At 38.3% G+C, this 9,763-nt stretch overlaps 1 protein-coding gene across 2 annotated transcripts in view; it reads right to left on the minus strand.

The window, feature by feature from the left end:
- The window catches only part of NGEF (neuronal guanine nucleotide exchange factor), a 76,984-nt gene extending 69,084 nt beyond the window's left edge, over positions 1–7,900 (minus strand). For both annotated transcript variants that reach the window (XM_039347100.1, XM_039347099.1), the window contains exon 1: positions 7,706–7,900. The gene's annotated coding sequence lies outside the window, so the exon portion shown is untranslated. The remainder of the gene's footprint in view (positions 1–7,705) is intronic.
- Positions 7,901–9,763: the final 1,863 nt, after the last annotated feature.

The raw sequence follows: 9,763 nt of genomic DNA on the forward strand, positions 1-9,763 counted from the left end.
AGGCCTGAAATATGATCAATGGAGGGAGGATGGCAATAGTAACTTTGAGGAAGGTTCTCTTTCTCCTTTTTTTTTAAAGTCCATGATAACTTTGGTTAATCAACCAGTCATAAGTTGAGGGCTATCTGTAGACTATGCTCTAGAGCCACTCCTTATCTTTTATGTGCTGGGAGTATTGACTGCCAGCCAACAAGATTGCAAGCTGGATGCCTGCCACAGTTCAGTGACAAGCAAATTCAGATTGAACTTTAAGAATAAAATAATCCTTTTTACCAATATTTGACCAATATTTTAAAAGTTGGCATAGATCAAAGCCAAGAATCCAATAAAGTGAGATAGAATGCCCAGCACACCAACCCCCCTATTTATCTATTTAAAATATTTATATAATCTCCACCCCCATCCCCATGTTCTAACTAACTCTGGGTGGCTCACCAACATGGCAGCTGAGGCTTAAAACATTCTTAGGGAGTAGGGCTAAGAAATCAGCCATGCTGTATCTCTACCCAATACATAACTGGGGCAGCTTATTCTTCAACATTGGCTCTGCTGTAGGCTTGCTTCACCTGCTTTCTGCTATTAAATCTTCATCACATGCCTCTGTTTATGACTGAGTGGCTGAATTTTACACTTGGAGAGGCTGTCATGGGGGTAGGCAAGCACCCTGGGGGCTTGTAGGATTTTCCTCAATTACAGTAGAGTCATTAGTTGCACCATTACTTGAATCATTCACACCAAGACTGTTTTCCCTAGGTGCCCCTGCCTCATCAAATGACATGTCCAGCAGAGCCATGACATTATCTGCCCCTCAGAAATTATTATATTAAACTTACAGTTGCTAAGTCATTGAAAGTAAATATTGATTGGTGGTTCCCATGCAAGTAGTCCTTGATTTACAACCACAACTGAGACTAGAAATTCCATTGCTAAATAAGATGATTATTAAGCGAGTCAGACCTGATTTTGATGCAACTAGATATTACAGCCAAAATAGTTTGTTAGTTCATATTCTCATCCAGCAAGATGTTAAGCATCAGTATATTTTGGCTCCCATTCTATTTATAATCTATGTTGTCTCCATGGTGCTAGCGGTGAAGTAAATGGAGTTTCATCCTCCAAAACTAACTGCAAACCAATAGCCATGCATCTGTGTACTGATGCATTTGCTGCCTTCTCAACAACTCTTGTGGACTCTCTTACTGTTTAGGGGAAAAAAATCTAACTACTAATTGTACAAAAATGAGGGTCACAGTCTTCACTGAGAGATTTGTTAGGCATAAACATAAATGATTAATGCCTGGTAATAGTACAGTTAAATACAGTCTTTCAAATGCTTTAAGGTTATTTTTCAGGCATCAGCTCTGGAGGAAGCAAGCATGGTCTATCTCAAATTCTGCATATAGAAATTTGGTGGTTCAGTTATTGCAGGCCAAGATTAAACTGACTTGTTAAGTTGCTGCACTGTACATGTCTAGATATCCATACTTATTTATTATGACAACAAAATGATGGAATGTACATTGTAGTGCCACCTGCCTTTTTGTACTTGTGTTGCAATGTTACATGGATAAACATAAAGGATAGAGTCTGTATCATAGCATTGTAATACATTTGCTCCCTTGCTACTAACAGGTCCATTTGTGTAGGAGAGAGACTGGCAGAGGGGAGGAATCAAGCAAGGCATCAGTTTAGAATCTCTACATAAAAAGGACAAAGTCCAACCCCTCTTGAATGCTGCTGGCTCTTATCTAGTTTTACATAGGTGCATACTATTAGATTCTGAGCATAGGCTTGAGCCTGTAATTTTGAATAATTTCAGTAATTTCAGTAATTTTGAATCTTCACATGCGAACCTGGTTGTTTGTGCCTGACAATTAGTACATGTAGATTTCACACACATCTCCAAGGTAAATCTCCCCATGATTATGATTTGATTTTTCCTAGTGAGGTCCTTATTCTTGTCACAGACCTCATCCTATTGGGTTTGGCCCAATGTTCAAGCCCGTTAAGGTAATTTTGAATTATGATTTTTGTCCTCTAAGGTATTCCCTTAGCTTGCTGTCACTTGGAAATCTGGTAAACATTCCTACATTCCTTCCACTCCATAAATTCTTTATAAAGATGCTAAATAGCACAGGATGAAGGATTAAGCCCTGGGGAGTTCCTTCTCAATACTTTGCTCCAAGCTGCTGAAACACCATGCTTAAGCTACTTTTGGTTACAGATGTTTAATCAGTTGCAAATGTTCTGAACTGCAATGCTATTTAGCTTATACTTAGCCATCTTATCAATAAGGTTGTCCTATCATAATTTATCATAAATTTATTGAGCAAATTTTGATGCATCTTCAGCATTCCTTGGACTATTAAACTAATCACTCTGGCGTAAAAAGAGATAAGGAATTATTCTTGACTATCCTATGCTGGTTCTTATTAATAGCAGTGTTCTTTTTAAAAATGTTTATAGTAAATCAAAACAAAAAAAAATAGATAATCTATTTACAATAATTTTCATATACTTATTTATGAAATTGCATTTTACATCATTTTTTCTACTTCATACTTTTTTGTATTCATACTTGGATCAATTAATTACCTCTCATAATCTGGAAAAATGAAATGTTAATTTAGGAAGTATGAATTTAGTTGATAAGAATAAGAAGCAAAAAATTCCCCTCTTTTTCATGTCCATATCTTTTCTCAGTCCAATAGTTCAATAAATATAGCATTATTTTCTAAAAGAGACAGGCCACATGTATGTTTTCAAATTTAAAAAGCATTTGTCATTATTTTAATTGTATTCATCATTATCATCATTATTCCTCAAGCTACACCTGTGCATATTTTTTCTTCAGTTTATTCTGACAGGATTTCAGGAAGTGTCTACAAGAATTCAAAGTATGAATTGTTATGTTACCTATCACCCTATCCACACCCTGATGACAGAAAAAAAAAAACACAACTAGGTTTTCAGTTGCATAAAACATGTACTGGCAATTTCAGGTTCCTTCCTCTTACAATAAGGAACTAATTGCTCAGTGTTGTTAGCTTAAAACTGCCCATCTAATTTCTGTTTTTTTGTTCTTTCCAAATGCTCTACTAACATTCAAGGCTGCCATGTTCATACTTGGATTGGTGTATATACAGTTACCAATCTCATAGCAAATATCAATAAGCAATATCAAGTTCCTGCAGGTGGACACATGGGGCAAATATACTTAGAGGCACAGTGTACAGTAGGGCTGCCAGATGAGGGGTGTAGAACTTTAGGAAAACACTAGAAGGAAATAAAGCGATACAGAAAACTTGTTCAGTGATCTTGAGCAAGTGGCATTAACTCTTCAGAGGAGTTCTGAGATTAGCAATGTGATTGATTAAAAAGTCAATTAATGAATCAAACCAGAAATATATTTTGCATGGCTTTACTACTGAATCTGGTAACTTTGATATCATCTGATTTTGACCTATATGCCTTCCCTGTATTTCTAGAACCTGGCATACCACCAACTTTATGTACTGAGCTTAGTCCCCAAGCAATGGTTTGGGGCAGGGGTGGGGAAGTATGGCCCTTTTACGATCTGTGAATTTTAACTCCCAGAATTCCTGAACCAGTATGGGTCTGGGAGTTGAAGTTCACAGATCGTAAAAAGGTGATAGTTCCCCACCCCTGCTTGAGGGCATGGGTGCCCAGCCTTTTGGCTTGCCTGGGCTGCATTCAGTGAAGAAGAATTGTCTTGGATTGCATATAAAATAAAAAACTTCCTTAATTTTTAATTTTTATATAGTCTTGTGTGACTGCGTTACTACTTTACCAGGGCCACATGTGGCCCATGGGCCATGGGTTGGACATGCTTACTCTAGAGCAATGCAGACTCATGACATCATTATTGCATGATAGTGGCATTCAAAGAGATTCTAGGCGAATTCTACCCAATTTAAGTACCCACAAGACTTAACTTAGCCTTAACTCTCAAAATTCCTCAGTCAGCAACCCTATGTATAAACATTTGGGGATTTGATTTCTGCAACCAAGTTTGGGGAAGACTGATTTAGTGCAACTTAGTTCCTGTATGTATTTTGTTTTCTTTACAAGTTTTCCTCTCTCGAATGGCATATATTTTTAGGCCACCATTTTAAGTGAATCTGTTTACTTCTAAATTACTACAAATACCTGATTGGCAACAGGAAACAGATTTAGCAATATCAAAAAATGAAATTTGGTATATTATTCCACACTAGGTGAAGAACACTGTTTCAGGCTTTTTCCCCTGTCCAGTCAGCAGATGTCAGAACAACATGTCAGAATGTTTTGCTTAAGACTCAAGAGCGAGTTGCAGCAACCAGTGAAACGTGTTGGGACTTAGATGAAATAAAGTACTTTTTTTTTCTTTTCCATCTACTAAATTTAATTATATCCTCCCTACATCAAACAATTCCTTCTGTATTATCCAGTTATAGGTTAGAGATCTGCCAAAGCTTTATCTATTATATAAAGAAAATAAATATGTCAATAGCAGACTAACATTTTTTCTTAAAGTCAAAATGTATAGAGCCCAACTTAAGCATAAAAAAGTTCATATTTGAATTCTGTCTTGTTTTTAATTCCATTATTCTTTAACCCATTGGTAAAAGCAGCAAAAGCCTATTTATAGAAAACTGTACAGAAAACCTATGAGAAACATCTTTGTTTTTAGAAGGAAGGAAGGAAGGAAGGAAGGAAGGAAGGAAGGAAGGAAGGAAGGAAGGAAGGAGGGAGGGAGGGAAAGTCTTGATCCTTGGGAAACTGAGCTCCAGAGGGTGCATTTTTCAACAGGAAGTCCTTGGGGGAAAAGTCAGAAGTTTATTATTCACCTGAAATAATAGTAGTTCCTCAAGTGATCTTATAGCAGTCTGACTCATGCTACAAGAGTCAGCCTCTGTAACTAAGTTCTAAGCCATTTAAAATTTTAAAAGCAGTAATCAGAAATAACACTGAATGCTTTGCTCTCACTACTCTATGAAACTGAACACATTCACATGCCCAGGTAATGTAATAAAACTTTAATTGAACTATCAAAAGCCAGCTCACATGGAAACCTTTTAATACTGTATATACAAAAGCCCTCTTGTTTGGATAGTTCTCCTATAAGCATGGAGATCAGAACCTCAGTGATGTCACTAGTGCAACTTGGAGAGGGTAGGGCTGCTTGCTGTTCAAAATGTTGAGTGCAGGATTGCTAGGGATACTAGAAATTAGTTCAATCTTCTGTGCAGAAGAGAAATACATTACTACAATATCTCTGACAGATAGTCATCCAGCTTTTGTTTCAACACCTTCTGCCAAGGAGACTTCCCCATCCTTTGAAGCAGGTTGTTTTACTGTAACATCTGAAAGGATCTACTATTTTATGATGACCTGTAGCAGTGAATTAGGCTCACAAATATGAAGCATGGATGAAATTGGGCAGACAGAAAGAGATGTAGGAGAAAGTGGTGTGAGAGAAAGAGACAAAAATAGTGATAAACGAATCAGAAGATACTGCAAACATAAAGAAATATGTAAGACCATGAGCATCTGCAGAGGACATGGTAGGGGCAACTGATGACATGTGCATGATGACGTCATTATGCAGAGTGTGTGATTTAAGTATTTGCATCAGATGTGAAGCAATTGCATGATGTGCATGCTTTTGCATGATGTGCATGTTTCGTCATGTTGACATCATTACAATTTGTTACGAGTGTTGCTATGTAAGATGGAAAAAATATAGGTCAGAAACAGGAGAAAAAGATAGCTGGCAATGTTACCTGCTTGTTTAGATTTCTGCATGATAGCGTAATTGCGCCCCTTAAAAGCAAGTCTAAATATGTTCATTTTAAAAGTATTTTAGCAAACATGAAGACACAGAGTTGGCTGAGCTTCAAGAGAAAACAGATTATTTAAAACGCTGTATCTGAATTTCATTTATAATATATAATGTAATTAATAGGATATTTTTTTATATGGCCATCCATCCTCATTGCCACAACTTTGGTATGTTCACAACAATAATCCCCCTCTCAAAAAAAAAAGTAAAAGAAGAACCTTGTGCCTCAACCAAAGCTTTTCAATATATCAATATACAGTATATAATCCCTGAATTTAACTTCAGTGTTTCCCAATGCTTAGGGGAAAAGCTAGTTTTTTCCAGAGTTCCAGAAGGCTGAAAGTTTGAAGGGTCTCTGGACCAGAAGGAAGGATATTTCATGGGGCACTGACTGCTGCAGAAAATACACACTTGCTTGGTCTCATTAGAAAGCAACATTTGAGGGACCTGGAGCAGGCCTGCCCTATGCAACCTGGTGGAACAGCCAGACACCTTCAGGGATGATTCCACAAATAACCTGGGCCCATGCCATGCAGGGCTTTAAAGATGATAGCCAGCACCCTAAATTGCACCTGGAAAGAAACTAAGATTTGTGCAACAGCTATGGGGTGCCAGGGGGTGCCAACAATGCATGAGTTATGCATTATAATGTATGGAGGGTTTTCAAGGACAGCTCTATATAGTGAGTGTGGCAGTAGTCCAACTGGGAAGTGACCAAAGCATGAGTGGCCATAAGCTAGGCCTCCCAGTCCAGAATATTGTCAACTAATCTTGTGCAGATGGATACATCTGTTAACATTTCTGCTTTGGTTTCAAACAGAGTACCTTTAAAGTTGTGGATTTCTTTTGCATTACTTAGGATTATTTAACTATGTGAACATTAATGGGTGTGGACTGAAATTATTCATAGAGTTGTCAGAACAATAAGTTCTTGGTATGCCTTTATCCCAACCTGTTAACTCAGTAAAGCTTCAGTATTTACATATGTGTACATCCATACCTATCAAATTTAAAGTGAATAATATTTTAATAACAGGAATACATACTTAGTCAAAGTAAGATGCTGACTTACAGGACTGTTGAATTCAGGGTGGTTATTCCAAGTTCAATGAAAATATACAATTACACTATAAATTTAAGAGGTTTTGATTTTTGACCTTTTAACCATCACATTTGTATTTACCATTGCCTTACATGCAATTTCAAAAATTATTTTTCTTCCATGAATGCAGCCTTCTTCTCTCATACACTAAAAACGCTGCTTTTCTAACAAAGGATCAACTTTTATTTCTTTCACATACGTGCATGCATGTGTGTACACATGCACATGCAAACTGACTCTTTTAAAAAAAATCACAATTATCATTTTAATATATTCTTATAAATGATGTCAGAGCATGCCAGATGATTTAGGAACAGTGGGGTTTTTTTTGTTTCTGGGCAATCCAAAGATCCACAATGGGGAAAACTTTCTTTGGGGAGAGGGGGGTCTTTTTAAAAGACCTTCCAGGTCAGTACTTCTCAATCTCATCGACTTTAACATATGTGGACTCCAATTCTGCACAATTTAAAGTTGCCGAGATCGAGAAACACTATTCTAGATGGATAACTAGATTAATCAATAATCAATAACCATCACACAACCATTTCACCTTTTCTACTGTAACCAATATTCTATGGTAAGAGAAAAATTGAAAGAAACAGGGTAAGTATTGAAAAGACTTAAAAACTAGAATATGGGACTCTTTGAACTGGCTTCTTTTCCCTGACACAGTCTGAATTTCTAGACTTGTACTCTTCTTAGCTGTCTGAGATTCCATTCTCATTTCTCCACAATAGAGACAGAACATTTTCACTTACCTAGTGTTGCTGTTTAAGCTGCTTCCTCTTTCAGCCCAAATCTTCTACCAACAGCTTTTCACCTACAGTTGCAAATTCTGTCCACTCTTTAAAGTGATTTAAAGAGCTTACAGTGAAGTTCTGAGGCCTGGACTGGGAAAATCCTTTTGGAGAACAGCAATGACCTTCAGTCAGAGTACCTGTCATCAGACTATGTGTTTGGAACAAGGTTTTACCAAGACACTGTTTACTTTGTTTCCAGAGTCACAGCAAGCTTGATTTAAAGCAACAGGTTTCTTTTATTCATTTAAATGCAAACACAATGCCAAGCGTCATTTGTGCTGCTTAAGGGTTTAGTCATCAGGCTTTGTCAAGCCATTGAAATAATATCTGAGTGAGCACCTAAAGCCACTGTACTGACATGTGAAGACTGCAAAGTGACTGAATTAAAGAATAAAGGGATACTATTATTTATCTATCATATTTTGAAATAACTCACTTTCCTCACAAAGGGACTATATATGATGAAAGCAAAGAGGAGACATAGCTATTAAACGTAATGAAATTTGACTGCTTTTCAAATGCAAGTTGTTGTTGTTAATTGCGAAGTCGTGTCTGACCCATCGCGACCCCATGGACAACGTTCCTCCAGGTCTTCCTGTCCTCTACCATTTTCTGGAGTCCATTTAAGTTCACACCTACTGCTTCAGTGACTCCATCCAGCCATCTCATTCTCTGTCATCCCCTTCTTCTATTGCCCTCAATCTTTCCCAGCATTAGGCCCTTCTCCAGTGAGTCCTTCCTTCTCATTAGGTAGCCAAAGTATTTGAGTTTCAACTTCAGGATCTGGCCTTCTAAAGAGCAGTCGGGGTTGATCTCTTCTAGGACTGACCGGTTTGAACGCCTTGCAGTCCAAGGGACTCGCAGGAGTCTTCTCCAGCACCATAGTTCAAAGGCCTCAATTCTTTAGCGCTCAGCCTTTCTTATGGTCCAACTTTCACAGCCATACATTGCAACTGGGAAAACCATGGCCTGGACTATACGCACTTTTGTTGGCAGGGTGATGTCTCTGCTTTTTAGCAAATACAGGTAGACCTTGCTTAACAATTGCCTTGCATAGTGATCATTTGCAGTTATGAAGATAACTGACAAGATAGAAAAATGTGGGGTAGACAGAACCACCACCAGATGGATCTGTAGCTGGCTGACCGGCCGTACTCAGCGAGTGGTCCTCAATGGAACTGCATCTATATGGAGGGAAGTGTGTAGTGGGGTGCCCCAGGGCTCTGTTCTGGGCCAGTACTCTTCAACATCTTCATCAACGATTTGGATGAAGGGATAGATGGGGAACTCATCAAATTTGCAGATGACACCAAGCTGGCAGGAATAGCCAACACTCCAGAAGACAGGCTTCAGGTACAGAAGGATCTGGACAGACTTGAACACTGGGCACTAACTAACAAAATGAAATTCAATGGTGAAAAAAGCAAGGGTCTACATTTAGGCAAGAAAAACCAAATGCACAAGTACAGCATAGGTGGCACCATGCTCAATAGTAGTAACTGTGAGAGGGACCTCGGAGTCCTAGTAGACAATCACCTAAATATGAGCCAGCAGTGTGCTGCAGCTGCCAAAAAGGCCAACACAGTGCTAGGCTGCATTAACAGAGGATAGAATCAAGATCACGTGAAGTATTAATACCACTCTTCAATGCCTTGGTAAGGCCACACTTGGAATACTGCATCCAGTTTTGGTCACCACGATGTAAAAAAGATGTTGAGACTCTAGAAAGAGTACAGAGAAGAGCAACAAAGATGATTATGGGACTGGAGGCTAAAACATATAAGTAACGGTTGCGAGAATTGGGTATGTCTAGTTTAACGAAGAGAAGGACAAGGGGGGACATGATAGCAGTATTCCAATATCTCAGGGGCTGCCATAAAGAAGAGGGAATAAAGCTATTTTCCAAAGCACCTGAAGGCAGGACAAGAAGCAACGGGTGGAAACTAATCAAGGAGAGAAGCAACCTAGAACTAAGGAGAAACTTCCTGACAGTGAGAACAATTAATCAGTGAAACA

Source organism: Crotalus tigris, unplaced genomic scaffold (assembly GCF_016545835.1).
Source record: "Crotalus tigris isolate CLP2741 ecotype Arizona unplaced genomic scaffold, ASM1654583v1 scf7180000018053.2689490, whole genome shotgun sequence".
Classification (NCBI taxonomy): Eukaryota; Metazoa; Chordata; class Lepidosauria; order Squamata; family Viperidae; genus Crotalus; species Crotalus tigris.